We start from the raw sequence: 23,870 nt of genomic DNA on the forward strand, positions 1-23,870 counted from the left end.
CTGTCTCAGTCCAGTTAAGGAGATGGAATGTTCACCAATTATTATGCTCTTTCCCTCATCATACCTAACATTCTCCAGCACTTTGATAACCAAATCTCACTGAACACACACAAGAAGTTGTGAAGAAGGTTTTACTATCACCATTTCACAGCTCTCCAAAGCAGCTCAGAAAGGAATGGGTAGCAGTCCTAGGCCCGGAGTCCAAGTTCAGTTAGACTCCAGCTCAGGGTTGCCACTTCTGACATGGCGGCTGCCCCAGTGTTCTTCCTCCCCTACCACTCAAGGTCCAGCTCTCTCCCCCCTGGGAGTCTCCCAGGACTGACTCAGCTCTCCTCTGAGACTGGCTTATTTGCGGCATAACCCAGTGCTGACTACCTTACTGACACGGTGGTGGCCTGTGGGTGTCTTGGAGGGCAATGGCTGGATCGGCCTCCTACCTCTTCTCTGGGAGTTCCGGGCACTTAGTGGGACAACCTTGCCAGCCTCGGTGCAGACGTGTAGCTGGACTGAAGCCACAGAGGAGGCCCTCTTGGCTCAGTGTAGGCTGAATACCAGCAGCGAAGCCCTGAGACTGCCCAGGCAGCTATTTGTCCCTACCCAAGTGGTGCCAGGAAGCAGCGGGACTGGGACATGGGACCTGGTATTAAAGGTGGGGTGGGCTGCTGCTCAGCAGAGCTGCTCTGACCACAGAGTCCTGTCCCCATTTCCTCCATTTTCTTAGCACCTGTGACCAGGGGACTCTAAGGAGACTAGTGGGGTTTTTCCAAGGCAGCAAGTGCTCTCCTCTGCAGTGCCCTCCCACAAAGAATCCAGGATGAGAACCTGGCAGCTGGAGCTGACAACTTAAAGCACAAAACAATATTTCAGATATGTTGGGTGGGTGGAGGAGGAGATAAAGAATGTGGGAAGGTGGAAGTCCGTCAGAAAAACTAACAAGATACTCAAGGGTCACACATTAATGAGAGGGAGAAAAGAAGGCTCTGGGGCCCCTGAGGGCAAACAAGGATGGGGAAAATACTTGTGTATTTTCTCAAGTGTGTGCTTCTGTGTACAGCTGTAGCCAAGTTTGCTCATGTTCACGATCCACATGGATTGGTGTGGGCTCGTGCTCTTGTATTCACAGCCCCACAGGCCCCTTGGTCTGTGCATGCACCTGCATCTGTATGTATGTGCATGTTTCTTGTTACTGCAACTCTTACCTATGATCAAGAGCTAGGAAGCACCAGGACCTCCCAGCTAGCATTACCTCAGCCCCTCCGGCAGGAGGTAATGCAGGCCTGGGAAAGGCTCCAGGTCTCTAGGCAGGTGGGGGGAGGGTGATAAGAGTAGCTTGAAGGGACTTCACACCCACCCAGGGAGCATTTGAGGGACATGGTTTCGCTGCTAGGATAGCTGAGCTGGCTGCTGCAACCACCCCATAGTCTCTTACTCCTGCCACACACCCAGGAGAAGGACCTTCCCTGTCCCCAGATCCCCTCCCAGCAGCCAGTTCTGCTTTCCTGTCATTAAGACAAAGGGGAAGTGCCAAAGGAGGGACCAGGTAGGAGTTTCCAGAAAGGTGCGCATAGAAGGAAAACGTGACACCTAAAGGGCTATAAGTCTGGTATGGCCACGAGGGTCAGGGGAGCCAATCCCTAAGGATAGTCGTACATGTCAGGAACACACACTTGAAGTCCACTACAGCCCCCTGTCACTCATGATTTGAGGCAGAACAAAGAAGAAGAGAAGGGAGGAGAGAGGTACCTGCCTGTCCATTACTCCTATGCTCCTCCCTAAGCCTAAGTGGGGAGGCAGAGCACAGTGATGAAGTCCTGTGTCTTGTGCCATCTGCCTGAGCCATGGGGCCTGTGGGATAATGGTGGGCTGCCTGCCCCCTTAATGCTAGACAGTGACCCTAGTCAGGATTGCTGGGAAGGGGATCAGCTCACTCAGGTGAGTGCCAAGTTGTTTCATTCAGACTGAGGGCCCTCTAGCCCCTGCTATTCAAAGCATGGTCCCTGAACCAGCAGCATCAGCATCACCTGGGAGCGTGTTAGACAAGCAGAGTCCAAGACCTACTGAACTGAATTTCCATTGAACTAGATCCTCAGGTGATTTGCAGCACATTAAAGTTTGAGAAGTGCTGACTTAAATCACTTAGCTCAGGTATTCTCATCCTTGGATGCACATTAGAATCAACTAAGAAGTTTTAAAAATACTAATTCCCCAAGGTCCCATCCCCAGAGGCTGATTTTATCAGTCTGTGGTGGAACTCTCCAAATCCATATTTTTAAAAAGCTACAGTATGGAGCATGCTAAGGCCCAGGGGACTTTTCCAAGTCACACAATGTTGTGTCATAACTGAGAATATGACCCTGACCTTCAAATTCCATGTCCGGCACTCTTCTCCATGGCATTATGTACACCTGCCCTCAGATGCCAGGTAAACAAGGGGCTTAGACTCAAAGGAACCAACTCCAGGCCCTCAAACTTGTTTTCTGCCCCTTCTGGTCTAGTGGAATGACAGGCCTGAGTTTAAATCCTGAAGCTGTCAGTCACTAGCTCTTTGACATTGACCAAGTTGTTTAACCTCTCTAAGACTCAATTTCCTCCTCTGTGGAATAAAAGCATTCAATAAAATACTGGACAAAAATATCCCTGACATACAGTACCAAGCACTCAACAGATGAGTTCCCACCCCACCATAACTGAAGCTTCCTAAGGAAAAAGAGGAAATGGGAGAAAGAGGCTCAGCTAGAGCTCCCTTCTAGATCTGGAAAGTGGCAGCATCCTTATTACCATCAGAATTGGAGCCAAATGGCTCAGGGAAGTGAGGTTATGAGGCAGAAATTTCAGAGACCACAATAGCTCAAAAAGATAAAGGAGCCAAGAAGTCCAAAGCAGGGCCCCAGCCTGCATCCCCAGCAGCCCTCCCTGGCAGGAATCTGGAGAATGTAATAAGTTATTCCCCAACAGGATGTCAAGGACATTGGCTCCCAACAACATACCACCTCATGGAATGCTGGGAGGCTCTGAAGCCCCCTCCCAGATGAGCAATCAGGGATATATGTCTTGGTGATTAAGGGCTGAGGTAAGGTGTTTTGCCTTCGTCCCTCCCACCCATCTCAGCTTGCCCAAGCTGAGGCCAGGAGTGACCACCCACTCCCAGAAGAATCAATTCACCTGGAGCTAGGGCCCAGGTGGTCCAGACTGAGGATTGCCTTATGTGCCTGGCAGAGAGAGTGACACTGGACAGGCTGACACAATTGATGTAGGAATGCCTGACTGTGGCCAGATGTGCAGATTCCAGTAGTTTCAGCATCTATATCATGCAAGCTGTGCTCTGGCCAAGGCAAGGCTGATATGCCAGGACAGGTCAGGGACAGCACTCAGCTGGCACAAGCTGGATTCCATCGAGATTTAAGACCAGACTCTTCCCCTGGGGAGGGGCCCACCTGAATTGAACCCCCAAAAATTGGGGGAGGAGGCATTCTAGAGAGCTCTGGAGTCAAATCTGGCCTCAGGGCCACACTCACAAGCCTCCTCCTGGAGGGAGCATCAAGGAAGAACTGGCTGAGCAGAAGCAGATGGTTTTTGAGGTCAATGATGGTACCTGCACCTACACTTACAACAGGCCACATACCAAGGACCCTCTTAGCATGGAGCATTTTTCTGTGCAGAGAAGGATGCAATGAGGAGAAAAGCAAGACTTCTTTTCTTGTGCTGCACTCTATGAACGAGGGTAGAGTTTATGCATCCAGGAGAAAGGCAGCAACATTCCCCACAGAGGAAATGCAATAATGCCCAAACATGATAACTGAGTTTGAGAAAAAGATTTTTCCAATTAAGCCGCTCCCATACTTGCTGCCTAAGTCATCTTAGGCAACTTTCTTCATTCTCCAAGGTTTCATTTCCAAATCTAAACAGTAAGGACCAATAACTTTCCTGCCTACCTTTCTGGTTAGTCTGGATGTGGTAAGGTTTTATCTGGTTTTGAAAGTATCTATATGAAAGCTATCATTAGAAAGGGCTTCCTTTGTTAGGACTACTTGAACTTTGTATTCACATAGTCTTAAAGGCTCAGTTCTGATTGTGTCTTAGTTGTAAAGAAGTGAGAGAGAAAGCTAGGAGGGAAAGAGAAAGCAGTGGGCAACTAAGCTTTGGGAAGTCATACCTTACCAAGCTAATGTCACCAACTGTGTCTTCTTCACGCCACTATTGGGAAACTCTAGTCCTTATGCCTTGTGGGCACTCATTGGGCTGTGAGAGAGCTGCCCAGGCCCTGGTTCGGCCTGTTGCCTGATAATCCAAAATCCAAAGTCCAGCTCAGGACTAAGGACCAGGCAAGACACAGGGCCCAGGACAAACAATGGGTGGATGTCACTGGAGCCAGATCAAAGTGTCTTTGTTATAGCTGGAGCAGTAAACTCTCGACTCAAGCTGAACATTATAATCTGGGGAGCTTTATTTTTATAATCTTTACCCAAGGACATGCTTATCAAGAGGAAGGGGGAAAGGAGGGAGGGAGGGAGGGAGGGAGGGAGGGAGGGAGGGAGGGAGGGAGGGAGGGAGGGAGGGAAACATCAATTGGTTGCCTTCCATATGTGTCCCAACCAGGGATCGAAGTGGCAACCTTATGGTGCACTGGATGATGCTCCAATCAACTGAGCCACTCTGGCCATGCTGATCTAGGGAGCTTTTAAAAATGCCAGTGCCTGAGCCTCAGTCATGATCAGATAAATTAGTCTCTAGGGAGAGGATCTGTTTTTTGTTTGTTTTTGAAAGTTCTCCAGGTGATTCTAAAGTGCAACCAAGATAAGAGAACCACTGCCATAAACAGATGTGGCCAGCTAAAAAACCATAGCATAGATCTCTGGAAAGATTCTAACCAGAGACCAGACTCAGGCCATTCTAATCACTGGCCCATGTTCTCTCTAGGGGGAGTACAAGAGCAGGAGAGAGCAATGAACAGTAATATGAATGCTTATGGTAGAACAGGAGTGGGCAGGTCTGTGGGTGTTTGTGAAGGTAATTATTCAAACAGCTGACCTGCTCCTTAAGGCAGCTTCCAAACAATGTATTGGTTATCTGGAAAGGCATCTCCTCCATGGTCCTCGAGGCAGGATGAGTGTTTCCAAAACAAGATCTGTTATCAGCATGGCCTCTCTCACCTTCAGTGAGTGCAGGAAGAAGGCCAGCGTTCTAAAGTGCTGGAGAAAGGCCTGTATAGCCATCATCTATGTGAAAGCCCAAGTTCCCAAGGTGGGCTCTGTCCCCAAGGCCAAGCTAGTACCCAAGGTAGGCAGAGGGGCTGCCTACCACTCCAGGCCCTGCTGTCCCACCTGGCAATTACTAGGTCCTAACAAGTAGCTTTTCAGATCATTTCTCTTGGTTGATGCAAGGCCTGTTTCTTTCATTCACCCCTACTCTTAGAGGGACCTGCTTAAGGAGATGTTGGACTTTTGGCAGAGGGCTTACATCTCACTTGGCCCCAAGCTCAAATGACTAACCCCTTTCACCCTCCTATAAGGATACACTAAGGGGCCTAGGCCACAAGAAGCATGCCTACCCACCCTCAAGCCTTGGATTCTTCAAAGGCGGTTGCTTCATTTGAATTTGCACAAAAGGGCCCTCTAGAATGGCAGAGATACTCTGGGGGACCAAAGGAGAGGAGCCTTCAAAAGGGCCCATACTAAAAGCTGTCATGGATTCCAAGACTGCTAAGACGTCCCCTTCCAAACCTGGAGTAGACATTCAGAGGGGTCTGTAATACCCTGTCCATGGGAGGTTGGGTACACTCTTGTCTCTCCCTGCTTCTGCTGCTCTTAGCTGGAATCACAACTCTAACTAGATTCTTACAGGGGAGGGAGGCAGAAGGAGGAAGGGAGACAAGACCAAAATAGCTGTCATCCCACATTCCAAACCTCACAGGAGTGGCACCACAGCAAGGGCCGCTGAATTTCAAGTGGCCTAGCTTGGCAGTACTAGACACTGGCTGGACTCCAGCTTGTTAGGTAGACAGGCAGAACTTGGGGTTCCTACTACACCTGTTCAGATGCCATCCTCAGTTTCAGATGGAGCCACGGCTAGATGCCGGCTCCTGGGGCTATGCAAGCAACACTTCAGAGTCTCCCTGTCACAACTGAGGCACCAACATGGCAAAAGGCCCAGGAAGGTACAGTAGTGTGGGGTTGGGTGGCAACAAAATGAAGCCACTGAATCTTCTTGCTGGCCAGTGGTAGGTTCACGTGTGTGGCTTTCCATTCTAACACCCCTCTATCCTTAGCACTCCATGTCCAAGGCTACAGGGCCACAGGGATTCTTCAACCAGTGACAGTTACCCCCAGGGGATCTTTGAAAATATCTGGAGACATTTTTGATCATTTCAACTGGAGAAGGATGCAACTAGTATCTACTGAGTAGAAGCCACAGATGCTGCTAAAATTCTACACTGCACAGGACAGCCCCTGCAACCAAAAAAAGTTTGATTCCAAACCTGAAGTGTGAGACCTTACTTGGGGGCCTCAGGCACCTCCAGGCAGCCCCACCCACCTTGGGGATGTCCTGTGGGGTGAGGCAAAGAATGGACTCAATATTCAATGAATGTCCCTTGTCTTTGGACACTGTGGGCACCTTGCAGGGTTAGCCAAGGAGAGGTAGCAGTTCTAGTTGGGAGTTTTTATAAATATGAACATTACACTAGGAACCACCAACTGCGCCCCTCCCCTCAAGAAACTGTGGCCTGAGCTCCATATGTAGCTGTACTGAGGGTCATAAGGGAGGTTTATAAGGGCCCTGTGGCTAAAGCAGACCTCTGGCTTGCTGGGGCTGCTTGAAAATCTGGGTCTAAAGTCAGCCAGGCCTGTGGTCACCGAGGCTAGCACTAGATGCAGCAGGGCCAAAGCAGGCAGCTAACATTCCTGCCCGGCCCAGGGCTTCCCTGTGACAGCGAAGGTCAAAGCTGCCACCTGTTCTGCTGCAGTCTCTCCATTAGCTTTCTTGCCCCCAGGGGATCCTGCCCCCAACACAGTCCTAGGTGCTCTGACAAGGTCATGGTGACAAGGAAAAACAGGTGTTTTAATAAGCCACATGCTACTCCATCACCTTTAGCCCCCAGCCTAGAGGCAAGAAATGCCAGCCTAATCAGTCTGGGGCAGATGTTAGACCAGTGGTAACTATTCTTCACTGTGGTATGGAAGACTATTGGATTGAAGGTCAGGAGAACCTCATTCTGGCTTTAGTTCCACTAGGAATTTCTTGGGTAACCTTGGGCAAGCTACTGTCTTTGTCTGAGCTTCAGTTTCCCATGGCCATTCACCAAAATCTCGATCTGGAGCAGAGGTAGGTATAATTGGCAGTTGCTGGTTCAGTAGAGGGAGCTGTCTTTTCCCTGTATATTCTCTTCTGGGAGAAACAAGTGAGAGTCCTTGGTGGGTACCAAGACCAAACTCATCTTTCCCTCCTAAGCCACCAAACATCTAGGTTTAAATGCCCAGTCATCCTGGTCTGTTCTCTCTCTACTCATGTATTTAGTTACCAAGTTCTATCAACTTTTCCATCATATGGTCACGATTTCCCACACCCAACCGTGCTCTAGGTTCTCATGCTTGGATTATTTCAGTCCTCCAAGTTCCCAGTCCCTAGCTTCTCCTTTCAATAGGTCATCCTGCCAGCTTCTTTTTCTAAGAGCCCAGCTCTGACCTGGCCACTCTCCTACTCTGCAACCTAACAGACTCCCTACAGCCCACAGCCCAGGGTGAATATAGCAGATTGCTTCTACCTAGCACTTGAGGTTATCCACACTGTAGACCCCGTCTGACTTGATCTGAAAACTCCTATTATTCATCAAGATAGAGGCCAAACACTGCCTCCCATGAAGCCTTCCATCCCTGACTTCTCACCAACCTCCTACCACCCAATGGCTCAGTTAAATTAAGTGGCTCCCCACACATTAGCTTCCCAAAAGCACAAGAGTCTGTCTAACTGACTCAACCAAAGCTCAACTCCACTGGGTCCTATTGGTCTCAGGATCCTCACTGTAGTGTGGTAAGGGCTACTGAATGTTCTGGCAACTCCTAGACAGGAAGTTCTGCTTCCCAACTAAACAGTGTGTGTGGGCCTCTGACTCCACCCCCTTCTCTGGTATCCCCATAGCAAGGACACAGAACTGAGCACACACCTGCAACTCGGCACACTGGCTGACTGGTAGAACCTTGCTCCAGGACAGTAACCACAGGGCCAGGAACCAAGGCCCAGAGATGTGAGAGGGAAAATAAACTGTTCCTGAGGGTGGGGAAATTCTGGTTTCAAGGTGCACTTAGCTTTCCCATCCCAAGCACCTGTAGGACATCCAAGCTCGAAAGAAAGGACATGCTTCACCTCCTGCTTCCCTCTTTTGGCCTGTGAAATCTTGGCTCTCATCCGTTTTGACTCTTTGCCACCACTTCTATATCCCACTGCCTTGCCTACTTCCCTTTCCTTTTTCTGAGGCCAAATATAATCTCCCGAACAGGAAATGCCTTGAGGGAGCTTGTCCCCACCCTGAGATCCAGAGAAAACTCTCTGACACAAAGGAAATGGGCTTGAGAGAGGTAGCCTCCTCAGGCCCAGGTCTGTTCTCCCTCTGAAAGCGACACAACCCTTCCCCTGAGCCCTGTGGTCAGCTAAAAAGAAGGCTCTGATGCTGAGCACAAAGAGAGAGCAAGGGCCTAGGGCCTTGGGGACAGGGCGTGACAACATTCAAGTTCAGACCATAGCTGGGCAAAGGGAAACAGAACTCCAAATGGTGGCCAAAAGGCTGCATAAGACTTAAGAGCATAAAGGTTTTGAGGTATAGTGGGAAGAATAACAGGCTAGCAATCTGAAAACATAACTTTTCAACCTGGCTTTGCTACTTCTTAGCTATGGCTGTGCTCATTGTTGATAACAATATATAATTAATAATAGACACCAATATTTATTGAGTATGTGCCAGATTGTTTTGGGCAAGATTTAATTTCTCATGCTTCAGTGTTCTCATCTGTAAAATTGTGATATGATCATAGTATTGACATGAGGTTTATGCAAGTATAAAATGAGATAATAATAATAGCCAAAGGTCATTGTTATGTCCCAGGCATTTCTTTAGCTACTTTTTATATGGTTAATATCATTGAATCTTCTTGGCCACCCTGTGAGATAAGCACTCTGATAATCTATTTGACAGATGTGAAAACTGAGGCCCAGAGATAGCAAGTAACTTGCCCAAGGTCAACAGCTAAGAAGTGGTAAAACAAGATGCATATCCAGGCAGTCTGGCTACAGAGTCAGAGCCACCAAGTTAGAATCCTCCTGCCTGGCCTGTGTGACTCATAGGTTGAGCGTCGACCTATGATCCAGGAGATCAAGGTTTGATTCCCGGTCAGGGCACATGCCCAGGTTATGGGCTCAATCTCCAGTGGGGGGGGCAGGGGAGGATGCAAGAGGCAGCAGATCAATGACTCTCATCATTGATGCTTCTCTCTCTCTCTCTTCCTCTCTCTGAAATCAATAAAAACATTTTAAAAAGTTAGAATCTTCCTCTTTAAACAGGAGAAACAGCCTAAGCCATAGATATAAAAAACATATACCAGGATTTTTACAGTATGAATCCTTAACCTGAAGCAAATTCCCATCATGGAGAAAGCACTTGATCATCCCACATCTCATTTGGTCCCAACAGCCCTGTCTAAAGCAGGCCTACTGCACAAATGGGGAAACTGAAGTTATGAAAGGCCAAATGAACTTTCTTAGGCCAGGAGCTCCCCTAAATGTTCAGAGCCCTTCTGTTAATCTGTTACCACATTAGCCTTCCTGGCTCTCCCCTCAAATCTATTCCCCCTTGGCCGTGCACTTATTCAACTAATATTACCTGAGCACCTACTTGGTGCCAGGCCCTATGTTGACAGCAAGGTCTGGAAGCTAAAAATAAAGCCTAACTTCCCTGGAGTACTTGGCCAGAGCTGCTACCAAGCTCATCATTCTCAGGGAGGCAGAAGCTAAGATGGAATGTCCTTTGTAGCATCTGATGGAGCTTGTTTGGATGCAAGATAATAGATAATGAGCTCAAAAGCAATGGAGCTGACAGGTGGTACAGCCTGGTGGAAGGAAGCTTGCAGCACCCAAGGGTGCTGAGGTGAGAACATTGTGGGGAGGGCTACAGCTTCTGCACAAAAGCCAACCCCTCCCCACATACCCAATTCCAGCATGGGCCATACCAGCTGATGGGATCACAAAAGTAATCTAGCTAGCCTCTTGCCTATCTCTTGCCACCCATGCCTCCTAAATAATGCAACTCACTTGTCAAGATAGCTCATTAAAATGCCCTTTCTTTCCGATGGCACCCAGCACCCTGATCTCCACCCCTCATTGCTGGAAAGTGCTAATCAAGCAAGCCTGCTACTGCTATCAGAACCACCCCATCTCCCTCCTGCACACCTTCTCACACCCTAATGCAGCTATGCTTTAGAGCATGAAACCCAGCCCTTCGAGTTTTCTTTCCTGTCCATCTGTCCACCTGATGAGGGGGGCAGGCAAGGATCTGGGGACTGTCTGCTCAGGAATGATTGATTGCTGGTGGGTATGATAAGCAATCAGGGGCAGAAGGGAAACCCAAGCCTCAGTTCTTGCCTCTTGGCCAAGCATCTGGGAAAGGGAGAGGAGAGGCATGGCCTAGTCACTAAAGGTGTGGGCGGTGGGGTCAGTCTGCCTGGGTTCTGATCCCAGATCCATCACTCCCTACCTGTGTAACCTTGGGTAAGTTCTTCATTTAACCTCTCTTTGCCTCATGTGCTTTCATTTAACCTCAGTTTCCTCATGTGTAAAATGGGGATGATGAGAGCAGTACCTGCCTTACAGCATTGTCATGGTAGCTAAGTAACTTCAAATGTGTCAAGAATCTAGAAGAGTTCACTATTGTTATTAGGTTCTTATTGGTATTACACCCTGTTGCAGCGTCACAATTGCCAGTAAAGGAGGCCAGAGGAAGGGAGCCCTGTAGGAGAGCATGGTAAGGGAGAGCTTTTCCAGAGCAGGTGGAAACTGAAGCGACAGAAAAGCTCAAACCTAATGCTCAGGAGGTGGCAGGTTTGAGCACTGCACATACCCATTTCAGTGAAACACGGCAAAGTGATGAGGTGGCAAAAACTACTACTAAACAACAATAAGAATTCTGTTTATACTATTGACTCTAATACTGAACAGCCCCATGAGGTAGGTACATATCTCCATTTATTTTATAGCTCACAAAATGGAAGCTTATAGGTATTAAGTAATATGCCCAATGTCATGCACTATTGCATATACCATTGCACCCACTCTTCACCATGACACTCTTCTGACCCAGGGACCGTTTGTACAACTCAGGATGTATTTTGTTTTGGCCCCTTTCCCACATGCCCCTCTTTGTTTTTCCCACTTAGAAGGCCTTATTCAGGTGGGGACTACTCAGGCCGGATATCTGGGACAAGGGTTTCCCAAGCTCCCTGCCCCTTCCCCAGGCTGACTGGACCTCAGCCTGGGGCAAAAAAGCTGTCTGCAAGTGCCTATGTCACACCTCAGACAACCCAGCCTTTGGCCAGCCCAGATAAAGAATAGGAAATCCTCATCCACCTCCCATTGAAGTCGCTTCCTCAATTGTGGGAACAGAGTTGCAGCCTGGACAGAGGTTCTTCTGTGGTGGGGAAGCTGTGGAGTCAGCCCCAGCTGCTTTTGCTGCGGCGTATGGTTTGGGGAAAACAAGGAAGACTGAGTGTTAGGAGACTTGGGTTCCAAATCCTCCCTTCCTGAAGACAGTGCCCTTCCCACTTCCTGGGCCTCAGGTAGAGATCACCCAGGGTCACACTAGGGAATCATACTGTCTATCTTACTGGGCTGCTCTGAGAACAGAATGGGATAGTAGAAGGGAAAGTGCCTTGGAAACTTGAAAGACATGGGAGCATTCATTGTCACTGACAGCTAGAAGAAGAATGACTGAGTTTGTGTTTCTCCCTTTCTGATTCACCTTTCTAGGCTCCCCTGTGGGCATGGCTTACACTTATTTCCGGCTTCAATGCTCCTTAAAATATCCCCTTCCCACTACCCCCACCAGCTCAAGAGAAGAAAGCAAGTGGTAGGAAAGCAGTATACACTGTCAGCCCCCACACAGTATACTGCAGTCAACTCATCAAGGTGAGTGCCTTCTCACCAGGACTGCCCTCTGCTATGGGGACATGAGAAGATGACTGTCCTCTCCAATTGCTTTCCAGTCATGGGAGCTGGCTGGACCTGAATGATGAACAAATCAGACAGCTGTGAGAGGTTCCTGGAACTAGGATTCTGTAGTTGAGGCTAGAAAAATTCAGGCTAGAAATAAAGGGGAGAGTGAAGAGCTTCTAGAGCCTCATTTCCCACCCTAAAGACCACAAACAGTAGCATGTGCAGAGGACAGTAATGAGGCTAGGAAGGGGACTGGTCCCAGGTCCCTGGAGGAGCACCTGGAAGAGCTGAGGTTGTTTGGCCTGAAGAAGATGCAGGGAAACTAGGATTCTTTCCTCAGATCTCTGAAGGTCAAAGAGAGCAGATGGGGCCTAGGTGGTCCCAGGGAGTAGAGCTAAGGCCCAGGGATAAAAGTCACAGGGAGACAGAGTTCAGATCAACATAAAATAAAATTTTTAGACATTCCATGGATGAAAGCAACTGCCTTGAAACATTGCACTCCTAGGTACTGAAGATGGGAGATGGGTGAATAGGAACTGCACAAGTACTTGGAGGGAAGACCCCAGCTTCAGAAGGAGAGTTGGACAAAGTACCTTCTAAAGTCCTTTCTTCACCAAGGTCTGTCTGCTTCCTACCTCTGGGGCATCATGGGAGAAAGTGTAAAGGTGACTGGAGCTGACTAAGCCCTCAGAGGGTTCCCACAGAGACCTGGGATACCAGCAGCACCTTGGGCTGGTACTACCCAGGGAGAACAGGTCACTCATTAACTTGTGGCTGAATGGGTCAGAAGGTGGCGAGCTGGGACAGACACAAACATGGGGAGGGGCTAGAGCTCAAACTGCAGGAAAGCCATGCTCAAGGAAAACCAAGCTGTGGCAGCACAAGACCTGGCAGGCCCAAACTGGCAGCCAGCTGATGATATCTAGTGACTGGGCCTGGCAGAATTTGAAGCCAGCTCACCTTTGCCTGTGGATAAGAAAAGGGCCTTGACTGTGAACACATACTTTCATAGCTAAAAGGGAGCCTGAGAGACCACTAAGTCTGTGCCACCTGCCCTTCCCATTTTAAAGATGTGGAAACTGAGGCCCAGAGAAAGTAAAAGGTTTCTCTAAAGTCACTGATAGAGAAGTAGCTATGGAGAGGCACACCTAGAAGCCAGGTTTCCTGACTCTATAGTGAAATCTGCAAGGTGCATGAAATGTTGATTCTTTCTCTTTTCGCTGAAACTGAAGAAAATGGCTTGTGGTCTAGAGCTTTCTAAATTGGACCTGGGAACTAGCCTGACCCTTCCCAACTCCTGTTGGTTGTCAAGATACAGGCTCTCTGAGGGAGGCCTCCTCTTCCAGCCTGGCAGCAGCAGTGTGGCTGGTAGCTCACATCCTAGCCTGGTGTAGAGGGACCCACAGTTGTGCTGAAAACAGACACACACATGGCCCCATCCCACCCCAAGTAATGGCAGACCCTTCTTGCTCGTTTAGACTTTTAAATTGAGATCAAGGTGTCAACAGCTCCTGGAAACACCCTTACATGCCTCTGACTCTGATGCCTAAAAATGTCCTTACCCCACTGCCCACCTGAATCCTTATCAAATCAATTCCCTCACCACCTAAACTGAATATGTGTCCTTGAAGCAATATGAATAACTATTTCTGTTTGCCCAAAGGAAGACAGAGGGGCAGTTTAACTGGCTCCAGAAGTTCCTATGACTGAAGGTTTGTTAATGTCCCCTAGGGGAAAGGTGAGGGTTCAGGATAGGGTCCCTTTAAGGCCTGGGGTGGACAGGAATTAGTTAGTGGCCATCTTCAAGAGGTGACTTTCCAAGGTGGTTATTATGTGGCTCAATCATTAACCAAGCAGTGGCAGGACCCCACAATTGTTGGAAAAGAGCCACTCCTTTCCCAAGGACAGCCCAAGAACAGGAGGCAGCAGCCAGGGAGAACATTTGTGGGATCTTTCAGTCCCTCTCACAGCCTGCTCTGGGGAGCAAGTGCTTTTGATTAAGGGGAATGTGACTGACAGAGGCCGTGACATTTGAGCTGAACCTTGGAAGAGAGGTTCAAGCTGGAAGGATTAATGGAGCTCTAGTCCTCATTTTACAGCACAGACTCCCTGTCTCTGGGGCTCCAGCTCTGAGGCTGACTTGTGGAGGGTTCTTGTGGAAACTCAGTGCCTGGTTTTCTATTGGTAAATGGGAATTCTCACTCTCCCCCTTGCCTCCCCAGTTCAGAGACATCCTGAAGCTTGAGGTCCTGGGAGAATTCCTGGGAGGCTGCTCTCCTCCTGGCCCTGGAAGTTGGAAGAGAGCCCTGGATGAGGGAAGTTGTTCCTCAGCCCCACATGAGGGTGGAGGAGGGCTGCCCGGATATGGAGGAAGTCACCACGCCCTTACTGGGCTGAGGGAAAAGGGAGACTGTGAGGGTTTTTATCATGAATGAGAGAGGAAGCTTCAAGCTGGGCCATGGCGATTAAATGACAAGTTGGGAAAGACACTCATCCTGAGTGCATCCTGTTTTGCTCCAAACTGGCCTCAGGGCCAGGCACTGGGGAGGGGCCGGGAGGAGAGCAGCCTCCCAAGAATACTCCCAGGACAGCTGACCTCAGGCTCCAGGATGACTCTGAACTGGGGAGGCAAGGCAGAGAGTGAGAACTCCCATTTACCAATAGAGAACCAGGCACAGAGTTTCCACAAGAACCCTCCACAAGTCAGCCTCAGAGTTGGAGCCCCAGAGACAGGGAGGGGTGCTGTAAAATGAGGACTAGAGTTCCATAATCCCTCCAGCTTGAACCTTTGGTGAGCCTCTCTTCCAAGGTTCAGCTCAAATGTCACGGCCTCTGTCAGTCACATTCCCCTTAATCAAAAGCACTCATGCCCCAGTCTGCCTCCCAGTGCACAATGGCCTCCTAAACAACTGGAAATATGAACACTGCCAGGATATGTGGTATATTAAGGGACTTTTAGTTGTGACAGTGGTACAGCGGCTATATTTTATGAATCCTTTTCTTTTAGAGCTACATATTGAACTATTTATGGATAAATTGATAAAGTGTCTGGGATTTGTTTCAAAATAACAAGAAAGATGGAGGTGTAATTAGGGTAAGATTGGCCATGGGCTAATGACTGTTGAAGTTGGGTGATGAGTACATAGGGCCTTATTACACTAACAACCATCTCTACCTTTATATTTGTTTGAAATTATTCATAATAAATTTGTAAAAGCCTGCACTGAGGTAAGGACTCGGTGTGTCATGTACTATACATGCCACTAACTTCCAAATTAGATGGTAGATTCCCTGAAGATGGGATTACACTCTGTATCCTCCACAAGACTGAGCACCGGGCCTGAACTTAATTATTTGTACAGCAATTAGTAGTTTAAAAAGCATTTGGCCATGAATCACCTCATTTAATCCAGTGAAGTGGAAAAAGTGGGGAGAAAACCAAGACTCTGAGAGGTCAAGCAGAGTAGCAGATACTGAATTCCCAGTTCTTTGCCACATACCACCTTGGACCCCCAAGGAAGTTAACATCCAGTTCTACAGTCCATGCCAGTTGAAGTAACAGGTACAGCAACAGTTAGCATGCAGGTTCTCAACGTGGAGGGCTGGGCAAGAAGAGACAGCATATAAACACAGCACTTCAGACTGTGGCCACAATCCATACTGTGGCTTCCAATCCACTGATTCAAGTTTATCAGGACCAACTCCCACCCTCCTATACACACACACACACACACACACACACACACTCATGAGCAAGCGCACACACACCCCAGGACCCTGAGTCACAAATGAATAGAGCCTTAATAAACACTTGACACAACTGTGTGCCTAGCCTTATGTTCAACTACTCTGGTTAAGGTTGCAGGGTGGGGGAGCTTACATTTCCCCTCCTAAAGCCCTTGCATCTTTGAGATTTCAATCTCTATTTCATCTGATAACAGCCTCCCAAAGACCGAGGTTATAACACTCATTTTACCCAAACTGAGAGCCCAAGGAAAAAATTATCTCTATTCTATTCAAACCAGAAGCAATTCCTTCTTTCAGCCAGACACTCCTCACCCCACCTTCCCCAAGAAGGAAGGGGCACAGCCTGCCTTTGTTAAGCCTGCCATGTGTTGAATCTGAACTTTCCATGACTGCAACAGGTAGCTCCAGAAGTCTCCTAACAGAAAAGTACTGGCAGCTCCAATAGCATCCTGATCAGAGACTCTATCTTCTCCTCTCTTGGGAACTTCTTGCTTTCCTGTCACTGCTTCTATCCTTATACCTGGCTACACAGGTCCTTTACTCCTTTTCCAATCAGTAGCCTTAAGAATGAAAATTTAAAACTTCAAGTAGAGAGAGAGGGTAAAAGTTTGGGCCTCTGTGTGTCACTGTTTTTGCTTCTCTGCTCAAACTCAGAAGGTGTGTTTTAACATGAAAGCCTCACCCCCAACATGCACACAAGGTACACTGCCCTTTTCACACATTCAGCCCCTCTTCTTGCTCTAAACACCTCCAGATGTCATCTCTCAACAGCCTTTTCTCTCCATATTAGGGAGGGGAGCCACAGATGCACATAGAAGGTTAGTATAATTGTCCCCAAGAGTCGCTTAAGGAGTGGAGAGAAGGCAAGCAAATAGGGGAGACCAAACAAATTCTCTCCACGTGGTGTTTTCTAGCCCTAATTACAGAGGCTCAGGGAGCAGAAATCTCAAATCCAGAACACAGTTGGACAAAGGCCAAATCCAAAAAAATGAGGACCAGCCCAGAATGTTCAGCAATATGGTAGCTGTAGCTTTACGGTGAAAGAGTCCCCTGCCCCCAACATCATCAATTCCATCACACTCTTCCCACTTGCTCCATCGAACACTCAGAAACCACCTGCAGCTCCCACCTTCTCCACACCCTTGGGCTGCCTACTTTCTCATCCTCAGACAAGAATTGTCTTCCTCCATTCCAGGAAGATGAAAGTGAAGGAAAAATTCAGAAAGCAATAAGACAGCTGGTGGGTGGTAAAGCAACCCCTACAGTGGGGATGACAAGAACAGGTTCTACAGTAGGAGTCAGGGTTTGAAAATAGCCCTGGATGTGTCATCAGCCTCCTCTCTGGTCTGCAAACCTGGGTGCTCTGAATAAGAAGGAGACAAGCCAGGGGCCTCCAGCCCAACTTCTGGGGCATGGGGTTCTGTGTTAGTTCCACCCTTCCCCACCTTCAGTCTGGCTGTTGTTCACCCTCCCCACCACCACTAGTTTTCTAGCTGGCTTAGCTACATAATTACCACAAAGCTTTCCATCTGCTTAGCTCCTCTCACCCCAAGCATCTCAGAGACAACCCTTTACCTGTCAGTTAGGAGCCTGGACCCATGAACCAAGTGACCAAATGTCAGAGCAGAAGATACTGGCCCTTTAGATACCAAAATCTAGCCAGCCCACCACCTACATTGCAGTTGAAAATACTGTGGCTCACACAAGTTGCATGACTCTCCTAAGGTCACATGAATTAGTAGTTGAACCCTGGTTTCCTGAGTCATAATTCAGTGCTCAACTTTTTTTTTTTAATCTTCACCCGAGGATGTTTTTTTCCCATTGCTTTTCAGAGACAGTGGAAGGGAAAGAGAAACATCAGTGTGAGAGAGGCACATTGATTATTTGCCTCCTCACAGGACCCCACCAGGGCCAGGGATGGAGCCTCCAACCCAGGTAAGTGCCCTTGGCCTGAATCAAATCTGGGACCCTTCCAGTCCATGGGCCAGCACTCTAACCACTGAGCCAACCCGAGTAGGGCTTCAGTGCTCAACTTTAAAGAGTCTTGGGAGAAGGGAAATTAAAGAGACCGCCAGACTATCTAATTTGGAAATCCCAAAAACTTCTACTAGAACGCTCAGTTCTCTAATCCAAAACCGTTTTGGACTTCATGAGGAAACTGAGCCCAGAAACATGCAATTTATCCAAAGTTTTTCGATTGATCCCTTCAGCTACCCTAATACCGGAAAGTCTGGGGCGTTTCTCAGAAGGGAAAGCACTGGCGGAGGGAAAGTACATTCTGCCCGACCAGAGGCTTCCTGAAAATGCCCTCAAAAACAGAAGAAAGAGAAGAGTGTAGGAGAAGCAGCATAGCCCAGGCACAGAGACAGGAGCCCTGCCGCCCCCGCCTAGCTCCAGCCCCCCTCCAAAACCTCAGAGCTATGACTCGGGACGCCAACCGGGCCCGAGGCTAACGGGCAGCCAGCCGTCTTCCACCACCCCACTAGTGGGACTTCCCTGGGAGAAGCGCGGCGGTCAGGCTCAGGGGTATCCCAATTTTGTCGACTCCTACCCCAAATTCCAAGGGCAAAGGTGCTTTGGTTCGCTTCCCCTGCGTGGGTCGTCGCCGCAACTCCTACCTGGAGGCCGCGTCCACCGCCTCGGGTCTGAGACCCAGACACAGTTGCCAGAGAGCAGGAAGAGAGCGTATGCGGCACTGCTAAGTCCTGGGCACGCCCAGAGCCTGGGGTCGGGCGGGGGTAACGGTGCTAGCCAGAGAAGCAGCTGCCTGAGCTGCTTAGCTCTAGCGAACCCAAAGCCACTCTCGGAGCAGGTGGGGAGGGAGCAGCGGCGAGTAGATTGTAGGGAAGCCCCGCCCACCTATAAGGCCCTTGGCCAATGAGGGTGCAGTCCGGCCTACCAGACTCTTCAGAAAGTCGTCCAAATTGTCGTGGGCCAGGCTCTGCCTTCTAGATCCTCCAATCCCATCGCCGCTGTCTCTTCCTCTGGTCACACCCCAGGAGGTGGGGGCGCCGTGGGAGGTGGGGGTAAAGGCTCTAGCCAAGAGCCAAGGACTGAGAGTAAAGGAGTGAGTGGGCCAGGTACACAGACTAACGTTTATTGAGGTCTGTATGTGTATGGCACTGTGTGGGGAATTTATGTGCAAATGCCATGTGCACGGGAAGGTTCAGAGGTTTGCTGAAGATAATTTACTGGGAATTCAGAAGACACAGCTTCCGTGAGATCTCAGATTAGTAGAAGCAACCAAGATAGAACTGGGACATTAGATGTTTGAGCAGGAAGTTGCCATTTCCCCCTTGCCAGGCTCCAGCATTCTGCAACTTCCCCACTACTCCCAGCTCTCTACCCCAAGTCTAGACTGTACTTGCACAGAGAAATGCATGGAAAACTTCAAAGTATCTGCATTAATCACCGCAGGGCAGAGCTCCCAAGAGTTGTGACAGCAAGCACCACAAGAAAGCCCATTTAAATTCAGGTTTAAGTTAAGATTTTATTTCTCTCTTCCCTTTCCTCACAAGGCTCCAACACAAGTTCACAACCTTGATTTCACTGTTGAATTGGAAACTCCTATTAACCTGGGATGGGAATACCCAAGAGCCCATGCATCCAACCACTATCTTCCACATTTACAAGTACAGAAACTGAGAAGAGATGACTCACTCAAGTTTACCCAGAAAATCCATGGCAGGGACAATACCTGCACACTGGTTATTTTCTCCATACCTAACAGATGGGAGAAATGAAGCTGAGGCTCCTAAAAAGCGGGACTGCATTCATGTAATTTGTTTGCTAGAGTACCCAACAAAGGTGAGAGCAAAAATTAGTGATTCTTAAGACAGCAACTTTCTTAAGGTCTCCAGAGGAAGGGGCAGAGCCAGATCTAGCCCCAGGTGCTCCCCTCCTGTCTGGCCTTCAGTCCACTAGGCCAAACTGGAATTCTCCTACCTTCTTCCCCGGTTAACCCTGATGATAATCAGAAGAGAAATGATGAAGTAAGATTACCTCCAGTGTGTACCCCTCCTTTCCTCTCAATGGCAAGACTGCAGGTGGCACTTTGTTCAAGATTAGCCACGTCCCTATGGATCTCAGATGTGGATGAGACCTGTACACCAGAACTCACTCTTGGATATAAAATCTTACCCAGAGTCAGAAACCCTTATGATGGGTGGGAAGGGAGATGACCTCCTTTCTGAGGTTGGGCTGTTATATCTGTCAGCCTTTGAGTTAGAGCCAAACTTATCTTGCTTCTGGAAAATACTAGAAGGATATAAAAGTGTGGGTCCTGCAATGATTCTATAGCTTCCCTAACGGCAGGAAATCATGTCAGAGCCAATTCCTTCCACCCATGGCACCAAGTGCAGTACTACAGCAGTTTCTCAGTAATGTCTTCTAATGGACAAATGAATGTCAAAAGATATGCAAGGGACAACCATGAAGAAATTACAATCATATGAATAATGAGCAAACTTGACTTATCTTTTAGTAGATACACTTAACTAAATCAGATATGATGGGCTCTGGGACACCCAGTTCTTTTTTTTTTTTTTTTTTTTTTTTAAGGCAATGGAACCAGAAAACTATAGAAAGTACAAAAAGTACAAAAGGTACAAAAAGAGCAATTGCTATAAATAACTAGAACAAGAGCTTCCCAGTGTCTGGCATAGAGTAGGTACTCAATAAAAATACCTGTTGAATGGCTTGAGTGAACATATTAGTCAGGGAAAGCAACAATCCTAATATTTGCCATGCACATCATGACATTTTGAAATGGCCCAAGTGATGTCTGGGCTATTTCTTTGGATCTTGTTTGGTCTTCCTTGACTTCATGAGCTTCAGAAAGGCATTAAGAGCTCAGTCCCTTTGGAAAGACAAAGATAGCTCATCTCTTTCAATCCCACCACCATCTCTTGCTCCCCAAGACACCCTTACCCCTGACCTAAGCCAGAGTCTTGCATATAACAGGTATTCCATGATGGTGCCTGGAACGGATGAGGAAATGGTACCTTTTCACAAGCTCCTTTCTGGGATGCATCTTGAGTGGCTCTGGAGATAACTGGAGCTTTTAGGTCCTTGGAATTGCTTTTTCCACAAGCCCCCACTCTTGACTATGTATCCTATAGTACTGTTGCTGCTGTCCCGGATGCCTGCTCAGCCACCAGGAAGGAAAACACAGAGTGCATGAGGGCTGGCTGAGGGCAGGTGAAAAGGTCTTGGGCGTGGGCTTGCGTGCATGTGTTTCTATGCCTGAGACATGGAGCTTTTCTCATTCTACTACCACCACAGACCAGTTGTGTCATGCAAAAGGCAGGGCAATGGCTACTGGAGCCAGACGACCTGGGTACAAAGCTCAACTTTGCTACTAACTAGCTGTGTGACCTTGGGCAAATTACTTCCCAACTTTCTGTGCCTCGGTTTTCTCATCTGTAAAGTGTGAATAATAATCACAGTCCTGACCTTATGCAGCTGTTGAGCAGACCCACTGGGCTAAATCACACTTAGAATGGTGTCTGGCACATAGAACGTGCTTCTAAGTGTTAGACATGGTGACAGCCCTGGATCAGGAAGTAGGAGAGCTGGGTGTTAGCCTCAGCTCTACCATTTTCTGGCTGTGTCACCCAAGGCAAGTCATTGTGTGCTCCAACCATCAGTCTCTTCACTTGTAGAATGAGGGTAGAGCACAATCCCTAGCAGGCAGAGCTGAGACAACAAATGTGAGGGTGGTATAAGGGTGGTAACAGGTGGCAGAATGGCACTGAATGTGTTGCAGAGCCAAGTTTTTTCCAGGGCTAATCAGCCCTTTTCTTCTAGGTGGTGGGGGAGAGAAACTCCATATGCCATTACCCTGAGCCTCTCTCCAAGACACCTAGGTCTCAATAGTGCCTGAGGACTTACAACAGTCCCTACACCCATCCTTGCCTAGGAATGGGGGCTCTGAAAACTGCTGCAGGTAGACCCATAACCCCACTCTGAAATGGCTGAGGGTAACATCAGGAAGAAACCAAACAGACCCTTCCACTACCTTTTTCCATGGAGCTAAAAGAGCAGCAGCAAATAATCCCAGGAAACTCATCCAGGAAGGATAAAAGGGGAGAAGAAGCCTGAGGGGAAAATAAATTACACTCAGGCCCATCCAGCAAGTGACCATGGGTGTCCTTGCACTAGCACACACATCCTGCATGCCTCATTGAAAGCCCACCAGTCAGGCCTGGGAGGGTAAAGGCTCACTCCTTGGTAGTTTGGGGCCCCTACCCAGCTTCATGAAAGGAGGATATTGATCAGGCTCCTACAATGTGGGATAGTTAGTTATAGCTCATAAAAGAAATCCTGAAAAGCCACTGCCATGGCAGGGACTTTGCACTAAGAAGGGCAGCCAGAGTAGGGGAGGTAGAGAGGCTGTAGTGGGAGGGGCTTGCAAAGGTGAGAAGCACACAGGAACCTCACCTACTGCGCACTGCTAAGTATGGGTGGTGAACACAGAGCTAGGTCCTGAGAGGAGCACAAAGACTCTTTCTCAGCCCACAGCTCAGGGACCACCATGGCTGTGCTCACCCCATACACTAGAGACCCTAGAAGGGAAGGAGGAGCTCTGTGCTGGACTGGGAGCCCTGGGCTGGCTGTGAGGGGAGCTGGAGCACTAGCCAAGCCAGGAGCAGGTCAGAGGAATTTCAGGGGCCGCTTACCCTCTCTGGAATCCCCCTCTTTAAGCTAGGACACAAAGGCACTCATTCCCTCCCACCTGCCTCCTAGAGCCATTGAGAAGAAAAGTGTTAGGATAGCTCTTCAGGCCTCTAGGCAGAAAACTGAGGCCCGCTCAGTGCCTGTCCCTGACTCTTCCCCAGACACCCAAAAGCCTGTCCCGTTTTCCCCAACAAACACCAGAGTGTCAGCTTGATGAAGGGCTGGCCCCCAGCATCCATGTAACAGACCCTCCAGGCCATGACAGTGTGATGGGCCCCATTTCACACCCAGGGTGGGCCCCTGACTTGGCTTTACTGGCCCATATCAAAGGGGCAAGAGGTTCTCTGCTATAGGCAGATGGAGCACCCCCTTCCTCATTTCCCTCAGGGAGATATGCCTACCTTGGTTTAAACAAATAGGTGAGGTCACCATGGGCAGAGCATTTGGAGATTGTGGCATAGACACCCAAAGCAAGATTTCCACTCCCTCCACATCCCACCTCATTCCTGTCCTTGAGAGGAAGGTCACAGGGGGTTGAAAGAAGATGTGTAAAGACAAACCCACGTCTAATACAAGCCCTCTCATACCCTCCCCATGCATACATACAAGCAGCTGAGGTCAGAGGAACCCTCCCTCTACCTCTTCCCCAACAGTCACCTCTGCCTGATTTAGTTTTGATTCTCAAGCTTGCCCCTTCCTGGCGAGGCTCAGTTTCCTCACATAAAAAAACAGCTCTGGGGCTCAGCCGGCATGGTTCAGTGGTTGAGCATCGACCCATGAACCAGAAGATCACAGTTCCATTACCAGTCCAGGGCACATGCCCAGGTTTTGGGCTCGATCCCAGGTTGCAGGAGGCAGTCAATCAATGACTTTCTCTCATCATTGATGTTTCTCTCTCTCTCTCTCCTTCTCCCTTCCTCTCTCTGAAATCAATAAAAAACATATTAAAAAGTAAATTAAATTAAAAAACAGGGCTGGGCCTGGGTTTCTAGGGTCCCTTTATTCTCTGCTTCTGTGAGCTTCTCTGTGTGTTCCTGTGGGAGTGGGGCCTCCAGAAGGCAACATTCATGGGGCTTCTGCAGAGGAAGGGGGTGGTGGGGGCATGAGGGTCCTCTGAAGATGGGGAGTAGCTAGGGACCAGGTCAGAAAGAGCAGAGGAAAGTGAGAAAAAGGAAGGGGGAAGGCTCAGGTGAAAGACAGGGAAAGGGAGGGGGTTTGAAGGTAACCCAGCCTAGAAGGTTGGAGACCTGACC

The 23,870-nt window shown here is 48.7% G+C and overlaps 1 protein-coding gene across 1 annotated transcript in view; it reads right to left on the minus strand.

The window, feature by feature from the left end:
- Positions 1-18,652, minus strand: part of STARD8 (StAR related lipid transfer domain containing 8) — a 32,283-nt gene extending 13,631 nt beyond the window's left edge. Inside the window, exon 1 of the mRNA XM_087813303.1 lies at positions 18,491-18,652. The gene's annotated coding sequence lies outside the window, so the exon portion shown is untranslated. The remainder of the gene's footprint in view (positions 1-18,490) is intronic.
- Between the last annotated feature and the right edge of the window lie 5,218 nt (positions 18,653-23,870).

The sequence above is a fragment of the Miniopterus natalensis genome, chromosome X, assembly GCF_054644295.1.
Source record: "Miniopterus natalensis isolate mMinNat1 chromosome X, mMinNat1.hap1, whole genome shotgun sequence".
Lineage (NCBI taxonomy): Eukaryota > Metazoa > Chordata > Mammalia > Chiroptera > Miniopteridae > Miniopterus > Miniopterus natalensis.